The sequence below is a fragment of the Pseudophryne corroboree genome, chromosome 3 (assembly GCF_028390025.1).
Source record: "Pseudophryne corroboree isolate aPseCor3 chromosome 3, aPseCor3.hap2, whole genome shotgun sequence".
Lineage (NCBI taxonomy): Eukaryota > Metazoa > Chordata > Amphibia > Anura > Myobatrachidae > Pseudophryne > Pseudophryne corroboree.
Window position 1 is genome coordinate 617,560,757 of NC_086446.1, and position 20,453 is coordinate 617,581,209.

General features: G+C 47.8%; 1 protein-coding gene across 1 annotated transcript in view; it reads right to left on the bottom strand.

Annotated features, from left to right (window-relative positions):
• The window catches only part of TBC1D12 (TBC1 domain family member 12), a 307,345-nt gene that overhangs the window by 241,207 nt on the left and 45,685 nt on the right, over positions 1–20,453 (bottom strand). The window lies entirely within an intron of this gene.

Sequence of the window (20,453 nt, forward strand, 5' to 3'; positions counted from 1 at the left end):
GGTCTTAGGCGGGCAAGGGTTACACTTCTAAGTAATCAGTGATTGGTTCAATTGCTGTAACTGATTGGACAGTTGATCTGCCCACGGCGCGTTAACCGCAGGGACCATAAGTGGTTGTACCGGCACAGGAGGTCCCATAGGGGGCATTAATCTAGTTACTAGCATATTCAATAGCGTGGAGAAGGTAGCCCAAGGTTGGTCATTTTGAACCCCCATTGCTACAAGCCCACTGGGGGGTAAAGAACCCCCAGAACCTGAACCCTCAGCTGCTATGTTATCCTCAAATGTGTCTGCAGCGTCAACACCATGCAATGTGGGATCAGCCCCAGCAACGTTGCCCTTTGTAGCTGACATAATCAAAAGCTCAATGCAAGGCAACACAGTACAATATCAGCAGCACAATAACGGACAAGAACCCCCTGTGCAGTGTATTTCAGCACAAACAGGGAATTCTAGAGGTATATGGTGACTAGAAATCACAGAGAAAAATGCACACTGAGTATATCCTGTGAGCTACCTATATTAATGAGAAACCTGACACGCTTAGCCCCCTCAGGTTATAGAATATATGGATAGCAATCTAAGTGGCGGTCACACAGCAGCTATATGCACACACACAGCGTGACAGTTTGTACAATGCAGAAATTATGACATGCAATAAAACTGCACTGGACTAGCAATACAGAGTAGTACTATGTATAGCTATACACTTAATAGATATAACAATGCACAGTAAAGACTGGATGTATATCACAGGGTAATTGTACTAAATAACCCTGACCAAATGCACTTTTTCTTAACTAACACTGTCAGCAGACATGTAGAATACTTAAGTGTCCTGTAAAATGTACAGCGCTGACAGGTAGGCGGCTTTACAGAGGAGGGAGGATTTGCCCAAACAGTCCCAGGATCAGCTCAGCTTGTCCTAATGGCACCCAAACGCTGACAGGTAGTGAGGGAGAGAGAGATATGCAGCTTCAGGGTGGGAACATTTACCCTAAATGGCACCCTGGAGCTGGGGGAGGGGCTACATGTCAAAGCCTTATCCCCCTGCTGGACTTCACCACCGGGTACTGGGGGCTTAAATAAACGGTTTTATGAGAGAAAACCGACCTGTGCCCATGCCCTGATGGTCTAGTGGGGTCCCTGTACTGCCAGTGTCACCAGCCGCGCGGGGTCGTGATTTACAGCGGGTCCCGTCGGGGGGGACCCACTTACCTCCTCCCTGAGTGCGGCCACGCGATCCAGGAGAGCAGCGGTCGTGTGTTTAATAAGAAAATCGGAGCCTCCGCTGTAGGTACCCGGCAACTAGGGCGTGGGAGTGTAGAGCGCCACTGGGGGAGGGGATGAAGCTGCAGCAGGAGATGTCTGACTGACATCCAGCAGTTACAGTGCCTCTGCTGCAGCCCTTGAAGTCTTCATTTTTCTTCAAAAAGCTTTTTCCTAGGGCTGCTGGAGCAGCCCCCCGTTGTATGCCTGCTTACTGCATGGCACCAGCTACAAAACTGAGCTCCTGTGCACAGAGGCGGGGTTATAGAGGAGGCTGCGCTATGCCTTTTGGTGCCTCGGATGAAGATCCTACTCTACACCCCAATGTTATTCCCTGTGGAGCCCAGTGTACCCCACAGCAGACAGTATGTGAACCCTTTGGAATTTCCTGGATTTGTGCATAAATTGGTCATAAAATGTGTTCTGATCTTCAGCTAAGTCACAACAATAGACAAACACAGTCTGTTGAAACGAATACCACACAAACAATAATATGTTCTCATGTTTTTATTGAACATACCATGTAAACATTCACAGTGCAGGGTGGCCAAAGTACAGGACGCCCACTCCTAGGGAGAGTAGCAACAGTGCTGAACTTTCTCCATTTATAGACTATCTTACCATGGACTGATGAACATCAAGGCTTTTAGAGATACTTTTGTAACCCTTTCCAGCTTTATGCAAGTCAACAATTCTTAATCGTAGGTCTTCTGAGAGCTCTTTTCTGCGAGGCATGGTTCACATCAGGTAATGCTTCTTGAGTATTGCAAACTCAAAACTGGTGTGTGTTTTTTTTACAGGTCAGGGCAGCTTTAACCAACACCTCCAATCTCGTCTCATTGATTGGACTCCAGGTTGGCCGACTCCTGACTCAAATTAACTCTTGAAGAAGTCATTAGCCTAGGGGTTCACATACTTTGTCCACTCTGCACTGTGAATATTTGCATGGTGTGGTTCAATAAAAACATATATAATTGTTTGTGTGGTATTCGTTTCAGCAGACTGTGTTTGTCTATTGTTGTGACTTAGATGAAGCTCAGAACACAATTTATGCACAAATCCAGGAAATTCCAAAGGGTTCACATACTTTTTCTTGCAACTGTATTATTAGTGAGGGGACATATTTAAGAACAGCAGCAACTCAGCCACAAAGCGGAGAACCACGTAAAATCACAGAGCGGGTCAATGACCACTACGGGCCATGCCAAATATCGGATAGGAGTGCGGCAAAGCATACAGACACTGGACTGTGGAGCAGTGGAAATGTGTTCTGTGGTGTGAAGAATCACGCTTCTCTGTTTGGCAGTCAGATGGACGAATGCCTGGAGTCCAAGGCTGCACAGATGTGACTGGGTACTACTGTAGCGGTTTTATGCTTATAGTACTATTTTTACACCCATAAACTGCTAGAAAGCAATGTTTTCAGAGTCCTGTATTTATAAAATCAGGTTATGCAGAGTCATTTAATCTGGAGAATTCATTAAAGAACATTTCGTAACTTTTTAGCACAGTTATTTGCACTTGCCATTTGTGCAACAGATTAATTTCTTATCGTCTGATCAGGAGAATCATTTCTATCATACGATTATGAAAATTCATCTGGTTTGAAAATCAACACCCCTGAAGAAGTCGGTAAAGATGAAACGCGTTGTTTGAAAGTTTTTGTCATTGCTGCATAAACAAAAGCTAACTGGCAAAAAAGCAATCTTTGGTTGTATGTTGACCCCTATTGGTGTATTATAATGTCTGTGAAAAAGAATTCTATTCTTAATACTTGTCAAGTGTTTTAAATCATGCTTTATTGAATTTTAAAAAATATATACCAAAGTTTATTGGGTGTACTTATGTAAACAGGCATAAGGTGTTATTAGTTCATCCCTATCGCTCTTAAGATATATCTGCTTTTGAATGTAGCTAGTGGGAACACTTTTATACAATATAAATCGGAGCACTCCCCAAAAACAACCTTTTCATTATTATTACCAGTTATTTATATAGCACACACATATTCCGCAGCGCTTTACAGAGAATCTTTGCCCATTCACATCAGTCCCTGCCCCAGTGGAGCTTACAATCTATATTCCTTATCACATGTACACACAGACACATTCACGCTAGGGTTAATTTTGCTGGGAGACAATTAACCAACCAGTATATTATTGGAATGTTGGAGGAAACCAGAGTACCCGGAGGAAACCCACGCAAGTACAGGGAGAATATACAAACTCCATACAGTTAGGGTCGAGGTGGGAAACGAACCCATGACCTCAGTGCTGGGAGGCAGTAATGCTAACCATTACACGATCGATCGTCTCTATTTAAACACTTTGTGCTGAATTTATTTTACAAATTTTATTTTAAATTAAATGCATTATCTATCAAGTAAACAAAAAATCCAATGATTGAACATGAGTATCCAGCCAAAATAAACCAAAAGGTTAGCAATATATGGCCATAAAAGACAAGAATCTCCCCCTGGTCTATGCCAAATACCTAAAGAAATAAAAAACAACCTAAACAGATCAGCAAACTTTGGTGTGAAGTTGAACCCCACAGCTCTACCGTGAGCAAGTAATTAAAACAATTAAAAAGGTATGACAATCATGCTATAAAATAAACCTAATAAAATTATATATATTTAGAAATAACTGCACAGCTCAAGGTGAAGATTAGTATAGGGTGCTTGGTCATCATATGCAGGGAACTGGTATCTAACTTTCCAGTGTATAGTCTACATTAGCCTGACCAAGCATCCTATACTGGATATTAGTATAGGGCATGTGTCTTCAACCTGCAGCCCTCCAGCTACTGTGGAACTACACATCCCAGAAAGCCCTGCCTCCATTTTAGCACGCCTTAATAGCAAAACTGTGGCATGGCATGCTGGGATGTGTAATTCCACAGCAGCTAGAGGGACACAGGTTGAAGACCCACGGTATAGGGTGTTTGGCCATCACATGCAGGCTACTGGTATCTAACTTCCCTGTGTATATTCTACATTAACCTGAACACTGCAGCAGTATCAGTGATATGGAGATGCAACACGAGTTTGAAAATAATAAGAATTTACTCACCGGTAATTCTATTTCTCGTAGTCCGTAGTGGATGCTGGGAACTCCGTAAGGACCATGGGGAATAGACGGGCTCCGCAGGAGACTGGGCACTCTAAAAGAAAGATTAGGTACTATCTGGTGTGCACTGGCTCCTCCCTCTATGCCCCTCCTCCAGACCTCAGTTAAGGAAACTGTGCCCAGGAAGAGCTGACACAACAAGGAAAGGATTTGGAATCCAGGGTAAGACTCATACCAGCCACACCAATCACACTGTACAACTTGTGATAACCATACCCAGTTAACAGTATGAACAACAACTGAGCCTCAGTAACAGATGGCTCATAACAATAACCCTTTAGTTAAGCAATAACTATATACACATGTATTGCAGAGAGTCCGCACTTGGGACGGGCGCCCAGCATCCACTACGGACTACGAGAAATAGAATTACCGGTGAGTAAATTCTTATTTTCTCTGACGTCCTAGTGGATGCTGGGAACCATGGGGATTATACCAAAGCGGGAGAGTGCGGATGACTCTGCAGCACCGAATGAGCAAAGGCAAGGTCCTCCTCAGCCAGGGTATCAAACTTGTAGAACTTAGCAAATGTGTTTGAACCCGACCAAGTAGCAGCTCGGCAAAGCTGTAAAGCCGAGACCCCTCGGGCAGCCGCCCAAGAAGAGCCCACCTTCCTTGTGGAATGGGCTTTTACTGATTTAGGATGCGGTAACCCTGCCGCAGAATGAGCTTGCTGAATCGTGTTATAGATCCAGCGCGCAATAGTTTGCTTTGAAGCCGGAGAACCCAGTTTGTTGGGTGCATGCAGGATAAACAGCGAGTCAGTTTTCCTGACTCCAGCCGTCCTGGCTACATAGATTTTCAAAGCCCTGACTACATCAAGTAACCTGGAGTCCTCCAAGTCCCAAGTAGCCGCAGGCACCACAATAGGCTGGTTCAAATGAAACGCTGATACCACCTTAGGGAGAAATTGGGGACAAGTCCTCAACTCTGCCCTGTCCATATGAAAGATCAGATATGGGCTTTTACATGACAAAGCCGCCAATTCTGACACACGCCTAGCTGAAGCGAAGGCCAACAGCATGACCACCTTCCATGTGAGATACTTTAGCTCCACGGTCTTAAGTGGCTCAAACCAGTGTGATTTCAGGAAATCCAACACAACGTTAAGATCCCAAGGTGCCACTGGAGGCACAAAAGGGGGCTTAATATGCAGCACTCCCTTAACAAACGTCTGAACTTCAGGCAGTGAAGCCAGTTCTTTTTGAAAGAAAATAGACAGGGCCGAAATCTGGTCTTTAATGGATCACAATTTTAGGCCCATAGTCACCCCTGACTGTAGGAAGTGCAGAAATCGACCCAGCTGGAATTCCTCTGTTGGGGCCTTCCTGGCCTCACACCAAGCAACATATTTCCGCCATATGCGGTGATAATGCTTTGCTGTCACATCCTTCCTAGCTTTTATCAGCATAGGAATCACTTCATCCGGAATGCCCTTTTCCGTTAGGATCCGGCGTTCAACCGCCATGCCGTCAAATGCAGCCGCGGTAAGTCTTGGAACAGACAGGGCCCCTGCTGTAACAGGTCCTGTCTGAGAGGCAGAGGCCATGGGTCCTCTGAGATCATTTCTTGTAGTTCTGGGTACCAAGTTCTTCTTGGCCAATCCGGAACGATGAGTATAGTTCTTACTCCTCTCTTTCTTACTATCCTCAGTACCTTGGGTATGAGAGGAAGAGGAGGGAACACATACCGACTGGTACAGCCACGGTGTCACCAGTGCGTCCATAGCTATCGCCTGAGGGTCCCGTGACCTGGCGCAATATTTTTTTAGCTTTTTGTTGAGGCGGGACGCCATCATGTCCACCTGTGGCAGTTCCCAACGATTTACAATCTGTGTGAAGACTCCTTGATGAAGTCCCCACTCTCCCGGGTGGAGGTCATGCCTGCTGAGGAAGTCTGCTTCCCAGTTGTCCACTCCCGGAATGAACACTGCTGACAGTGCTAGCACGTGATTCTCCGCCCATTGAAGAATCCTTGTGGCTTCTGCCATTGCCATCCTGCTTCTTGTGCCGCCCTGGCGGTTTACATGGGCGACCGCCGTGATGTTGTCTGACTGAATCAGTACTGATTGGTTTTGAAGCAGGGGCTCTGCTTGCCTCAGGGCGTTGTAGATGGCCCTTAGTTCCAGTATATTTATGTGTAGAGAAGTCTCCTGACTTGACCATTGTCCTTAGAAGTTTCTTCCCTGAGTGACTGCCCCCCATCCTCGGAGGCTTGCATCCGTGGTCAAAAGGACCCAGTCCTGTATGCCGAACCTGCGTCCCTCGAGAAGATGAGCACTCTGCAGCCACCACAGCAGAGACACCCTGGCCCTTGGGGACAGGGTGATCAACCGATGCATCTGAAGATGCAATCCGGACCATTTGTCCAACAGATCCCACTGAAAGATCCTTGCATGGAACCTGCCGAAGGGAATTGCTTCGTAAGAAGCCACCATCTTTCCCAGGACCCGCGTGCAGTGATGCACAGACACCTGTTTTGGTTTCAGGAGGTCCCTGACCAGAGAGGACAATTCCTGGGCCTTGTCCTCCGGGAGAAACACCTTCTTCTGTTCTGTGTCCAGAATCATTCCCAGGAAAAGCAGACGCGTCGTAGGAATCAGCTGCGACTTTGGGATATTCAGAATCCAGCCGTGCTGTTGCAACACTTCCTGAGAGAGTGCTACGCTGACCAACAACTGCTCTTTGGACCTCGCCTTTATGAGGAGATCGTCCAAGTACGGGATAATTATAACTCCCTTTCTTCGAAGGAGTATCATCATTTCGGCCATTACCTTGGAAAATATTCTCGGAGCCGTGGAGAGACCAAACGGCAACGTCTGGAATTGGTAATGACAGTTCTGTACCACAAACCTGAGGTACTCCTGGTGAGGTGGGTAAATGGGGACATGCAAGTAAGCATCCTTGATGTCCAGCGACACCATAAAATCCCCCTCTTCCAGGCTTGCAATAACCGCCCTGAGCGATTCCATTTTGAACTTGAACTTCTTTTTATAAGTGTTCAAGGATTTTAAATTTAGAATGGGTCTCACCGAACCGTCCGGTTTCGGTACCACAAACATTGTGGAATAGTAACCCCTTCCCTGTTGAAGGAGGGGGACCTTGATTATCACCTGCTGGAGGTACAGCTTGTGAATTGCCGCCAGTACTATCTCCCTTTCCCTGGGAGGAGCTGGCAAGGCTGATTTGAGGTAACGGCGAGGGGGAGTCGCCTCGAACTCCAGCTTGTAGCCCTGAGATACAATTTGTACAGCCCAGAGATCCACTTGTGAGCGAACCCACTGGTTGCTGAAGTTTCGAAGACGCGCCCCCACCGCACCTGGCTCCGCCAGTGGAGCCCCAACGTCATGCGGTGGACTTAGTGGAAGCAGGGGAGGATTTTTGTTCCTGGGAACTGGCTGCCTGGTGCAGCTTCTTTCCTCTACCCCTGCCTCTGGCCAGAAAGGATGCGTCTCTGACCCGCTTGCCTTTCTGAGGCCGAAAGGACTGCATTTGATAATACGGTGCTTTCTTAGGCTGTGAGGGAACCTGAGGTAAAAAAGTCGACTTCCCAGCTGTTGCTGTGGATACGAGGTCCGAGAGACCGTCCCCAAACAATTACTCACCCTTATAAGGCAAAACCTCCATGTGTTTTTTAGAATCAGCATCACCTGTCCACTGCCGAGTCCATAGTACTCTCCTGGCAGAAACGGACATTGCATTAATTCTAGATGCCAGCAGGCAAATGTCCCTCTGGGCATCCCGCATATATAAGACGACGTCTTTTATATGTTCCATGGTTAGCAAAATAGTATCCCTGTCGAGGGAATCAATGTTGTCTGACAGGGTATCAGTCCATGCTGCTGCAGCACTACACATCCAGGCTGAAGCAATAGCAGGTCTCAGTAGAGTACCAGAGTGTGTATACAGACTTCAGGATAGCTTCCTGCTTTCTATCCGCAGGCTCCTTTAGGGCGGCCGTATCCTGAGACGGCAGTGCCACCCTTTTAGATAAGCGTGTGAGCGCCTTGTCCACCCTAGGGGATGTTTCCCAACGTAACCTATCCGTTGGCGGGAAAGGGTACGCCATCAGTAACCTCTTAGAAATCACTAGTTTCTTATCAGGGGAACTCCACGCTTCTTCACACAAATCATTTAATTCATCAGATGGGGGAAAAGTCACTGGCTGCTTTTTCTCCCCAAACATAATACCCCCCTCTTGGTGGTAACCGGGTTAACGTCAGAAATGTGCAATACATCTTTCATTGCAGTAATCATGCATCGGATGGCCTTTGTAGACTGTACATTTGTCTCATCCTCATCTACACTGGAGTCAGACTCCGTGTCGACATCTGTGTCTACCATCTGAGCCAGAGGGCGTTTATGAGCCCCTGACGGCCTCTGAGTCGCCTGGGCAGGCGCGGGCTGAGACCCCGGCTGTCCCAAGGCTGCTGCATCATCGAACCTTTTATGTAAGGAGTTGACACTGTCGGTTAAGACCTTCCACATATCCATCCAATCAGGTGTCGGCCCCGTCGGGGGCGACACCACACTAATCTGCCCCTGCTCCGCCTCCACGTAACCATCAAACATGTCGACACAACCGTACCGACACACCGCACACACACAGGGAATGCTGACTGAGGACAGGACCCCACAAAGTCCTTTGGGGAGACAGAGAGAGAGTATGCCAGCACACACCACAGCGCTATATAACACAGGGATGTACACTATAATAAGTGATTTTTCCCAATAGCTGCTTACTTATCTTATTTGCGCCTAAATTTAAGTGCCCCCCCCTCTCTTTTTTACCCTTCTTGTATCCAGATACTGCAGGGGAGAGCCTGGGGAGCTGCCTCCAGCGGAGCTGTGAAGGGAAAATGGCACTGGTGTGCTGAGGAAGAAGGCCCCGCCCCCTCAGCGGCGGGCTTCTGTCCCGCGTTTTGTGTGAGTTAATGGCGGGGGTTTGCACACATATACAGTGCCAGACTGTATTATGTGTATAATTTGTGCCAAAAAAGGTATAATAATTGCTGCCCAGGACGCCCCCCCCCCAGCGCCCTGCACCCTACAGTGACCGGAGTGTGTGGTGTGCAGTGGGAGCAATGGCGCACAGCTGCAGTGCTGTGCGCTACCTTAATGAAGACCGGAGTCTTCAGCCGCCGTTTTCGTCGTTCTCTTCTGTCTTCTGGCTCTGCAAGGGGGACGGCGGCGCGGCTCCGGGAACGGACGATCGAGGTCAGGCCCGGTGTTCGAACCCTCTGGAGCTAATGGTGTCCAGTAGCCTAAGAAGCACAAGCTAGCTGCAAGCAGGTAGGTTTGCTTCTCTCCCCTCAGTCCCACGTAGCAGTGAGTCTGTTGCCAGCAGATCTCACTGAAAATAAAAAACCTAACAAATACTTTCTTTTCTAGCAAGCTCAGGAGAGCCCACTAGGTGCATCCAGCTCTGGCCGGGCACAGATTCTAACTGAGGTCTAGAGGAGGGGCATAGAGGGAGGAGCCAGTGCACACCAGATAGTACCTAATCTTTCTTTTAGAGTGCCCAGTCACCTGCGGAGCCCGTCTATTCCCCATGGTCCTTACGGAGTTCCCAGCATCCACTAGGACGTCAGAAAATAAATTACATATTGTCAAATATATTAAGCTCAACGAACACCTGAAATTCCCAAGTGGCTAAGTATAAAAATGTCAGTCATGTTATGTCTATTATACAGCTCAGTAATACACAGCCATTGACAAACACCAAACCATGGCTTTAATTCCGCAACCAAAAGGAATTAAGGGATCACATAGAACGCTCATCACAATATACAGCGGTGGATTGCAACACTATGCACATGTGTTATCTTTATTAGTGTGCGTTGCTACATACAGTTTATTGGCAAGCCTGTTATTCCGGTCATTGCACAACTTTCAATTTAATGGACAGACATCCTGTCCCCTAAACAGCTTACTCTTGTGTTAAAGGGAATTACTGTAACTGTGCTAATAGAAGCTTGTTGATCTCACCACAGGAGCTGTCTGACAAATGCAAGAAAGCCAGCATGTATATCCACTAGCAATCATTTGGACATGTAAACCACAATGAATAAGTGAATAGAGATGTATACAGATGTGGTCTTATGGGACTATCTTTTTTGAACCATATGGCACAAGACGCTTGCAGTGACTTAAGATGCTCCTCCATGGGCAGCGATTTGCGTGGTGGAGTATGTTTCCCGAATTGTGTACGTTACATCGTTAACAGTGTAATATGACATTTTTTTTACCATGGTGCGAGCCACTCAGATAGAACCTTTTGCCTTTTCACCCAGACTGTACATATTTACCTAAATATTGTATATTTGCTAATAGTGTCCGAAGTCACTAAATGTGTACAGATTACTTAAAAGTTAGCATTTTTCTGTTGCAAAGGAATTAGTGTAACTTATTTTAAGAAAAAAAAAAAAAAACATGGCGCGGCTAAGTCACACAGTCTGCGATGAGCCAAATGGGGCAATTTGACATGATTCGAGGATAGGTTTATGTAGACGGTATGATTTACCGGTATTCAGTACACAGACGCCAGCATCGCGACAATTAAAATCCTGACAGGGGTGAGCTTGGTATGTTCTCCCCTACCCTCCTATCCACACAGCATAACTCTAACCTCCCCCTTTGGTGTCTAACCCTAACCTCCCCCATTGTAGCCTAAACCTAATCCCCCTGTCCCGCAGCCTAAACCTAACCCTCCCCCCTTAGTGCCTAAACCTAACCCCCCTCCACAGCGTAACCCTAACCTCCCAGGGTGGCCCCTAAACCTAACAGTGGAATGGCCCATTGATACTTTTATATTCTCTTTCTCTGCAAGATGCTATCAGTTAGCAGCACATACTGCACAGTAATTGGCTACCACAACAGAAGTCAATGAAATGCCTTAAAGAGTAACATTATAAGGTTGTCATCTTCTAACACGGTCACTTATACAGATAAAATAGTGATCATACATGCTATGGAACATTCTGTCTTAGCCACAAATTATAAATAAATATTCTAGGCAGAGATGCAAATACAATGCAGCATAATGTATTTCCAGTCGAGTTTATTTACCACCGTTACGGATACCCCCTTTACACCAAAACCCCAGATTTGACCCAGAATTTGGAACACTGTCCCAACCAGTCAGACCTGGGATTTACCCCGTTCCACTGTGGTGCCGACCTGAGATATTACCGAGCCAGCACCGTTCACACTGCACATGGGTGATGACATCTCAAAGCACTGCGGATTCCGCTGATCAGGACCTTCAGAGGAGCCTACGTCAAGACTGGGGGAAAGCCCAGCTCTCTGGCAGCTGCTGGACTGCCCCCAGCCTAAATCTCTGCGCAGCGAATGAATGTTGCACTCATGCATGCGGCATCCATACATCTTCACCCCGGCACCACTGCTGTCTACATAGCAGACACTGCATGCACCCTGTCCTCCAAACTCCCGACCACCTGTAGGACACTTTAGTTTGGAGGAATGGGCTATCCCATTGCTGTTAACGGGTCCCGGGTCATGTACAACCCTGGTTGATTACCGGTTGGATTGCCGGGTCATAGGACCCGGGCTATTTTTATTTTTTTAAACCTGTTTACACTGAGGCCTGACCCAGGCTGACCCGGCAATTACCTAGAATTTCGAGTAGGTGTAAAAGTGGTATGATTCTCAGATTTCTGGTCATTTCACTGTAATAAGTCCCTTAAAACTACACTAAGTGAAATAAGACTTTATACAATACTGTGTTTTAAATTGGGTCGATTTGCAAAGAAATTGATCTGTATTAAAAACTATATATTAATAAACATATTAGTATCACATTCAAGGAAAATCTTGAGACTAGCACTGAAAAAAAGTTTCAATGCAAACAGAGTTCCTTGGCTGACTATGTCTTTGGAAACTCAAATAACTTATCAGTTTGATCTCTGAATAAGGCGGAGGAATGTCAATGACTGTTTCCATCCTGCAAGGAACAATAGCGGGAATTATACAAAATAACACACCCTGACAAAAACGGGGCTATATTTACAAATCATTTTCTGCAAAGATTAAAAAATAAAATGCATGAATAATCCAGAGCCAAGTGAAACACATACACACAGTTACAACATTACTTTAGGAAGGAAAACCTTTTAACCTTATCTGGTCCATTATGGACATAGCAAATATCCTGGGTTTTATACAGTGTCTAATGAGTATAATAAGAATTTACTTACCGATAATTCTATTTCTCGTAGTCCGTAGTGGATGCTGGGAACTCCGTAAGGACCATGGGGAATAGCGGCTCCGCAGGAGACTGGGCACAAAAGAAAAGCTTTAGGACTACCTGGTGTGCACTGGCTCCTCCCCCTATGACCCTCCTCCAAGCCTCAGTTAGGATACTGTGCCCGGACGAGCGCACACAATAAGGAAGGATTTTGAATCCCGGGTAAGACTCATACCAGCCACACCAATCACACCGTACAACTTGTGATATGAACCCAGTTAACAGCATGATAACAGAGGAGCCTCTGGATAGATGGCTCACAACAACAATAACCCGATTTGTTAACAATAACTATGTACAAGTATTGCAGATAATCCGCACTTGGGATGGGCGCCCAGCATCCACTACGGACTACGAGAAATAGAATTATCGGTAAGTAAATTCTTATTTTCTCTGACGTCCTAGTGGATGCTGGGAACTCCGTAAGGACCATGGGGATTATACCAAAGCTCCCAAACGGGCGGGAGAGTGCGGATGACTCTGCAGCACCGAGTGAGAAAACTCCAGGTCCTCCTCAGCCAGAGTGTCAAATTTGTAAAATTTCACAAAAGTATTTGACCCTGACCAAGTAGCAGCTCGGCAAAGTTGTAAAGCCGAGACCCCTCGGGCAGCCGCCCAAGATGAGCCCACCTTCCTTGTGGAGTGGGCTTTTACAGATTTTGGCTGTGGCAGGCCTGCCACAGAATGCGCAAGCTGAATTGTACTACAAATCCAGCGAGCAACAGTCTGCTTAGAAGCAGGAGCACCCAGGATAAATAGCTTGTCAGATTTTCTGACTCCAGCCGTCCTGGAAACATATATTTTCAGGGCCCTGACAACGTCCAGCAACTTGGAGTCCTCCAAGTCCTTAGTAGCCGCAGGTACCACAATAGGCTGGTTCAGATGAAACGCTGAAACCACCTTTGGGAGAAATTGAGGACGAGTCCTCAATTCTGCCCTGTCCGTATGAAAAATCAGGTAAGGGCTTTTACAGGATAAAGCCGCCAATTCTGACACACACCTGGCTGAAGCCAGGGCCAACAGCATGACCACTTTCCATGTGAGATATTTTAAGTCCACAGTGTTGAGTGGTTCAAACCAATGTGATTTTAGGAAACCCAAAACAACATTCAGATCCCAGGGTGCCACTGGAGGCACAAAAGGAGGCTGTATATGTAGCACTCCCTTAACAAACGTCTGGACTTCAGGCACTGAAGCCAGTTCTCTCTGAAAGAAAATCGACAGGGCCGAAATCTGGACCTTAATGGATCCTAATTTTAGGCCCATAGACACTCCTGCTTGCAGGAAATGCAGGAATCAACCCAGTTGAAATTCCTCCGTCGGGGCCTTTTTGGCCTCGCACCACGCAACATATTTCCGCCAGATGCGGTGATAATGCTTTGCGGTTACATCCTTTCTGGCTTTTATCAAAGTAGGGATGACTTCGTCTGGAATGCCTTTTTCCTTTAGGATCCGGCGTTCAACCGCCATGCCGTCAAACGCAGCCGCGGTAAGTCTTGGAACAGACAGGGTCCCTGCTGGAGCAGGTCCCTTCTCAGAGGTAGAGGCCACGGGTCCTCTGTGAGCATTTCTTGAAGTTCCGGGTACCAAGTCCTTCTTGGCCAATCCGGAGCCACGAGAATAGTTCTTACTCCTCCCCGCCGTATAATCCTCAGCACCTTGGGTATGAGAGGCAGAGGAGGGAACACATACACTGACTGGTACACCCACGGTGTTACCAGAGCGTCCACAGCTATTGCTTGAGGGTCCCTTGACCTGGCGCAATACCTGTCCAGTTTTTTGTTGAGGCGGGACGCCATCATGTCCACCTTTGGTTTTTCCCAACGGTTTACAATCATGTGGAAGACTTCTGGGTGAAGTCCCCACTCTCCCGGGTGGAGGTCGTGCCTGCTGAGGAAGTCTGCTTCCCAGTTGTCCACTCCCGGAATGAACACTGCTGACAGTGCTATCACATGATTTTCCGCCCAGCGAAGAATCCTTGCAGCTTCCGCCATTGCCCTCCTGCTTCTTGTGCCGCCCTGTCTGTTTACGTGGGCGACTGCCGTGATGTTGTCCGACTGGATCAGCACCGGCTGACCTTGAAGCAGAGGTCTTGCTTGGCTCAGAGCATTGTAAATGGCTCTTAACTCCAGGATATTTATGTGAAGTGATGTCTCCAGGCTTGACCACAAGCCCTGGAAGTTTCTTCCCTGTGTGACTGCTCCCCAGCCTCGCAGGCTGGCATCTGTGGTCACCAGGAACCAGTCCTGAATGCCGAATCTGCGGCCCTCTAGAAGATGAGCACTCTGCAACCACTACAGGAGAGACACCCTTGTCCTTGGGGACAGGGTTATCCGCCGATGCATCTGAAGATGCGATCCGGACCATTTGTCCAGCAGGTCCCACTGGAATGTTCTTGCGTGGAATCTGCCGAATGGAATCGCTTCGTAGGAAGCCACCATTTTTCCCAGGACCCTTGTGCATTGATGCACTGATACTTGGCCTGGTTTTAGGAGGTTTCTGACTAGCTCGGATAACTCTCTGGCTTTCTCTTCCGGGAGAAACACCTTTTTCTGGACTGTGTCCAGGATCATCCCTAGGAATAGAAGATGTGTCGTCGGGATCAGCTGCGATTTTGGGATATTGAGAATCCAACCGTGCTGCCGCAGCACTACTTGAGATAGTGCTACTCCGACTACCAACTGTTCCTCGGATCTTGCCCTTATCAGGAGATCGTCCAAGTAAGGGATAATTAAAACTCCTTTCCTTCGAAGGAGTATCATCATTTCGGCCATTACTTTGGTAAAGACCCGGGGCGCCGTGGACAATCCAAACGGCAGCGTCTGAAACGGATAGTGACAGTTCTGTACCACAAACCTGAGGTACCCTTGGTGAGAAGGGTAAATTGGGACATGGAGGTAAGCATCCTTGATGTCCAGAGACACCATATAATCCCCTTCATCCAGGTTCGCGATCACCGCTCTGAGTGACTCCATCTTGAATTTGAACCTCTGTATGTAAGTGTTCAAAGATTTTAGATTTAAAATAGGTCTCACCGAGCCATCCGGCTTCGGTACCACAAACAGCGTGGAATAATACCCCTTTCCCTGTTGCAGGAGGGGTACCTTGATTATCACCTGCTGAGAATACAGCTTGTGAATGGCTTCCAATACCGCCTCCCTGTCGGAGGGAGACGTCGGTAAGGCAGACTTTAGGAAACGGCGGGGGGGAGACGTCTCGAATTCCAATTTGTACCCCTGAGATACCACCTGAAGGATCCAGGGGTCCACTTGCGAGTGAGCCCACTGCGCGCTGAAATTCTTGAGACGGGCCCCCACCGTGCCTGAGTCCGCTTGTAGAGCCCCAGCGTCATGCTGAGGACTTGGCAGAAGCGGGAGAGGGCTTCTGTTCCTGGGAACTGGCTGTTTGCTGCAGCCTTTTTCCTCTCCCTCTGCCACGGGGCAGAAATGAGGAGCCTTTTGCCCGCTTGCCCTTATGGGGCCGAAAGGACTGCGCCTGATAATACGGCGTCTTCTTATGTTGAGAGGCTACCTGGGGTAAAAATGTGGATTTCCCAGCAGTTGCCGTGGACACTAGGTCCGATAGACCTACCCCAAATAACTCCTCCCCTTTATAAGGCAATACTTCCATATGCCTTTTGGAATCAGCATCACCTGACCACTGCCGCGCCCATAACCCTCTTCTGGCAGATATGGACAGCGCACTTACTCTTGATGCCAGTCGGCAAATATCACTCTGTGCATCACGCATATATAAAAATGCATCTTTTAAATGCTCTATAGTCAGTAATATACTGTCCCTATCCAGGGTATCAATATTTTCAGTCAGGGAATCCGACCAAGCCACCCCAGCACTGCACATCCAGGCTGAGGCGATTGCTGGTCGCAGTATAACACCCGTGTGAGTGTAAATACATTTTAGGATATTCTCCTGCTTTCTGTCAGCAGGTTCCTTAAGGGCGGCCGTATCAGGAGACGGTAGTGCCACCTGTTTAGACAAGCGTGTGAGCGCTTTATCCACCCTAGGGGGTGTTTCCCAACGTGCCCTATCCTCTGGCGGGAAGGGGTATGATGCCAATAACCTTTTAGGAATTATCATTTTTTTATCGGGAGAAACCCACGCTTCATCACACACTTCATTTAATTCCTCAGATGCAGGAAAAACTACAGGTAGTTTTTTCTCACCAAACATAATACCCTTTTTAGTGGTACTTGTACTATCAGAAATGTGTAAAACATTTTTCATTGCCTCAATCATGTAACGTGTGGCCCTACTGGAAGTCACATTAGTCTCTTCATCGTCGACACTGGAGTCAGTATCCGTGTCGGCGTCTGTATCTGCCATCTGAGGTAGCGGGCGTTTTAGAGCCCCTGATGGTCTTTGAGACGCCTGGACAGGCACAAGCTGAGTAGCCGGCTGTCTCATGTCATCAACCGTCTTTTGTAAAGAGCTGACACTTTCACGTAATTCCTTCCATAAGCCCATCCACTCAGGTGTCGACTCCCTAGGGGGTGACATCTCCATTATAGGCAATTGCTCCGCCTCCACATCATTTTCCTCCTCATACATGTCGACACAGTCGTACCGACACACAGCACACACACAGGGAATGCTCTGATAGAGGACAGGACCCCACTAGCCCTTTGGGGAGACAGAGGGAGAGTATGCCAGCACACACCAGAGCGCTATATATATGTTGGGATAACACTATACAGAGTGTTTTTCCCCTTATAGCTGCTGTTTATATTATACTGCACCTAATTAGTGCCCCCCCCCCCCCCTCTTGTTTTACCCTTTTCTGTAGTGCAGGACTGCAGGGGAGAGTCAGGGAGACGTCCTTCCAGCGGAGCTGTGAGGGAAAATGGCGCCAGTGTGCTGAGGAGATAGGCTCCGCCCCCTTCTCGGCGGACTTTTCTCCCGCTTTTTTCAGGAATCTGGCAGGGGTTAATATACATCCATATAGCCCTGGGGGTTATATGTGATGTATTTTAGCCAGCCAAGGTGTTCATATTGCTGCTCAGGGCGCCCCCCCCCCCAGCGCCCTGCACCCATCAGTGACCGGAGCGTGTGGTGTGCATGAGGAGCAATGGCGCACAGCTGCAGTGCTGTGCGCTACCTTGGTGAAGACTGATGTCTTCTGCCGCCGATTTTCCGGACTTCTTCTTGCTTCTGGCTCTGTAAGGGGGCCGGCGGCGCGGCTCTGGGACCGGACTCCGAGGCTGGGCCTGTGTTCGGTCCCTCTGGAGCTAATGGTGTCCAGTAGCCTAAGAAGCCCAAGATGGCTGCAAGCAGGCAGGTTCGCTTCTTCTCCCCTTAGTCCCTCGATGCAGTGAGCCTGTTGCCAGCAGGTCTCACTGAAAATAAAAAACCTAAAACTAACTTTTCCTAAGAAGCTCAGGAGAGCCCCCTAGATTGCACCCAGCTCGGTCGGGCACAAAAATCTAACTGAGGCTTGGAGGAGGGTCATAGGGGGAGGAGCCAGTGCACACCAGGTAGTCCTAAAGCTTTTCTTTTGTGCCCAGTCTCCTGCGGAGCCGCTATTCCCCATGGTCCTTACGGAGTTCCCAGCATCCACTAGGACGTCAGAGAAATGGAGGTTTATTTATTGTTTAACAATTTTTAGACAATTATTATTGGGGTCTCACAAGATGTTGCGCTTTATGTAACACGCATTGAAAGATTTCCATGCAAGAAAATCACAGGCGCCACTTTCACATTAGAGATTCCCAGGAGGTCACAATGGTTACTTAATATGCAGTAAAGATATAGGAGGCAATTTAAATTGTACGTGATAAAGGAAACTTTATTATGATAAAAATAAGAATTTACTCACCGGTAATTCTATTTCTCGTAGTCCGTAGTGGATGCTGGGGACTCCGTCAGGACCATGGGGAATAGCGGCTCCGCAGGAGACAGGGCACAAAATTTAAAAGTTTGACCACTAGGTGGTGTGTACTGGCTCCTCCCCCTATGACCCTCCTCCAAGCCTCAGTTAGGATACTGTGCCCGGACGAGCGTACACAATAAGGAAGGATTTTGAATCCCGGGTAAGACTCATACCAGCCACACCAATCACACCGTACAACTTGTGATCTGAACCCAGTTAACAGTATGATAACGTAGGAGCCTCTGAAAAGATGGCTCACAACAATAAACAACCCGATTTTTTTGTAACAATAACTATGTACAAGTATTGCAGACAATCCGCACTTGGGATGGGCGCCCAGCATCCACTACGGACTACGAGAAATAGAATTACCGGTGAGTAAATTCTTATTTTCTCTGACGTCCTAGTGGATGCTGGGGACTCCGTCAGGACCATGGGGATTATACCAAAGCTCCCAAACGGGCGGGAGAGTGCGGATGACTCTGCAGCACCGAATGAGAGAACTCCAGGTCCTCCTTAGCCAGGGTATCAAATTTGTAGAATTTTACAAACGTGTTCTCCCCTGACCACGTAGCTGCTCGGCAGAGTTGTAATGCCGAGACCCCTCGGGCAGCCGCCCAAGATGAGCCCACCTTCCTTGTGGAGTGGGCATTGACAGATTTAGGCTGTGGCAGGCCTGCTACAGAATGTGCCAGTTGAATTGTGCTACAAATCCAACGAGCAATCGTCTGCTTAGAAGCAGGAGCACCCAGCTTGTTGGGTGCATACAGTATAAACAGCGAGTCAGATTTTCTGACTCCAGCCGTCCTTGAAATATATATTTTCAATGCTCTGACAACGTCCAGCAACTTGGAATCCTCCAAATCGCTAGTAGCCGCAGGCACCACAATAGGCTGGTTCAGGTGAAACGCTGATACCACCTCAGGCAGAAAATGAGGACGCGTCCTCAATTCTGCCCTGTCCGAATGGAAAATCAGATATGGGCTTTTATACGATAAAGACGCCAATTCCGACACTCTCCTGGCTGAAGCCAGGGCCAGTAGCATGGTTACTTTCCATGTAAGATATTTAAAATCTACCGATTTGAGTGGCTCAAACCAATGGGATTTGAGAAAATCCAAAACTACATTGAGATCCCACGGTGCCACTGGGGGCACAACCGGGGGCTGTATATGTAGTACTCCTTTTACAAAAGTCTGGACTTCAGGAACTGAAGCCAATTCTTTCTGGAAGAAAATCGACAGGGCCGAAATTTGAACCTTAATGGACCCTAATTTGAGGCCCATAGATAATCCTGTTTGCAGGAAATGTAGGAATCGACCCAGTTGAAATTCCTCTGTCGGGGCCTTCCTGGCCTCACACCATGCAACATATTTTCTCCAAATGCGGTGATAATGTTGTGCAGTCACCTCCTTCCTGGCTTTGACCAGGGTAGGGATGACCTCCTCCGGAATGCCTTTTTCCCTTAGGATCCGGCGTTCAACCGCCATGCCGTCAAACGCAGCCGCGGTAAGTCTTGGAATAGACACGGTCCCTGCTGAAGCAGATCCCTTCTTAGAGGTAGAGGCCACGGATCTTCCGTGAGCATCTCCTGAAGTTCCGGGTACCAAGTCCTTCTTGGCCAGTCCGGAGCCACTAGTATCGTTCTTACTCCCCTTTGCCGTATAATTCTCAGTACCTTGGGTATGAGAGGCAGAGGAGGAAACACATACACTGACTGGTACACCCATGGTGTTACCAGAGCGTCCACAGCTATTGCCTGAGGGTCTCTTGACCTGGCGCAATACCTGTCCAGTTTTTTGTTGAGGCGGGACGCCATCATGTCCACCATTGGTCTTTCCCAATGGACTACAATCATGTGGAAGACTTCTGGATGAAGTCCCCACTCTCCCGGGTGAAGA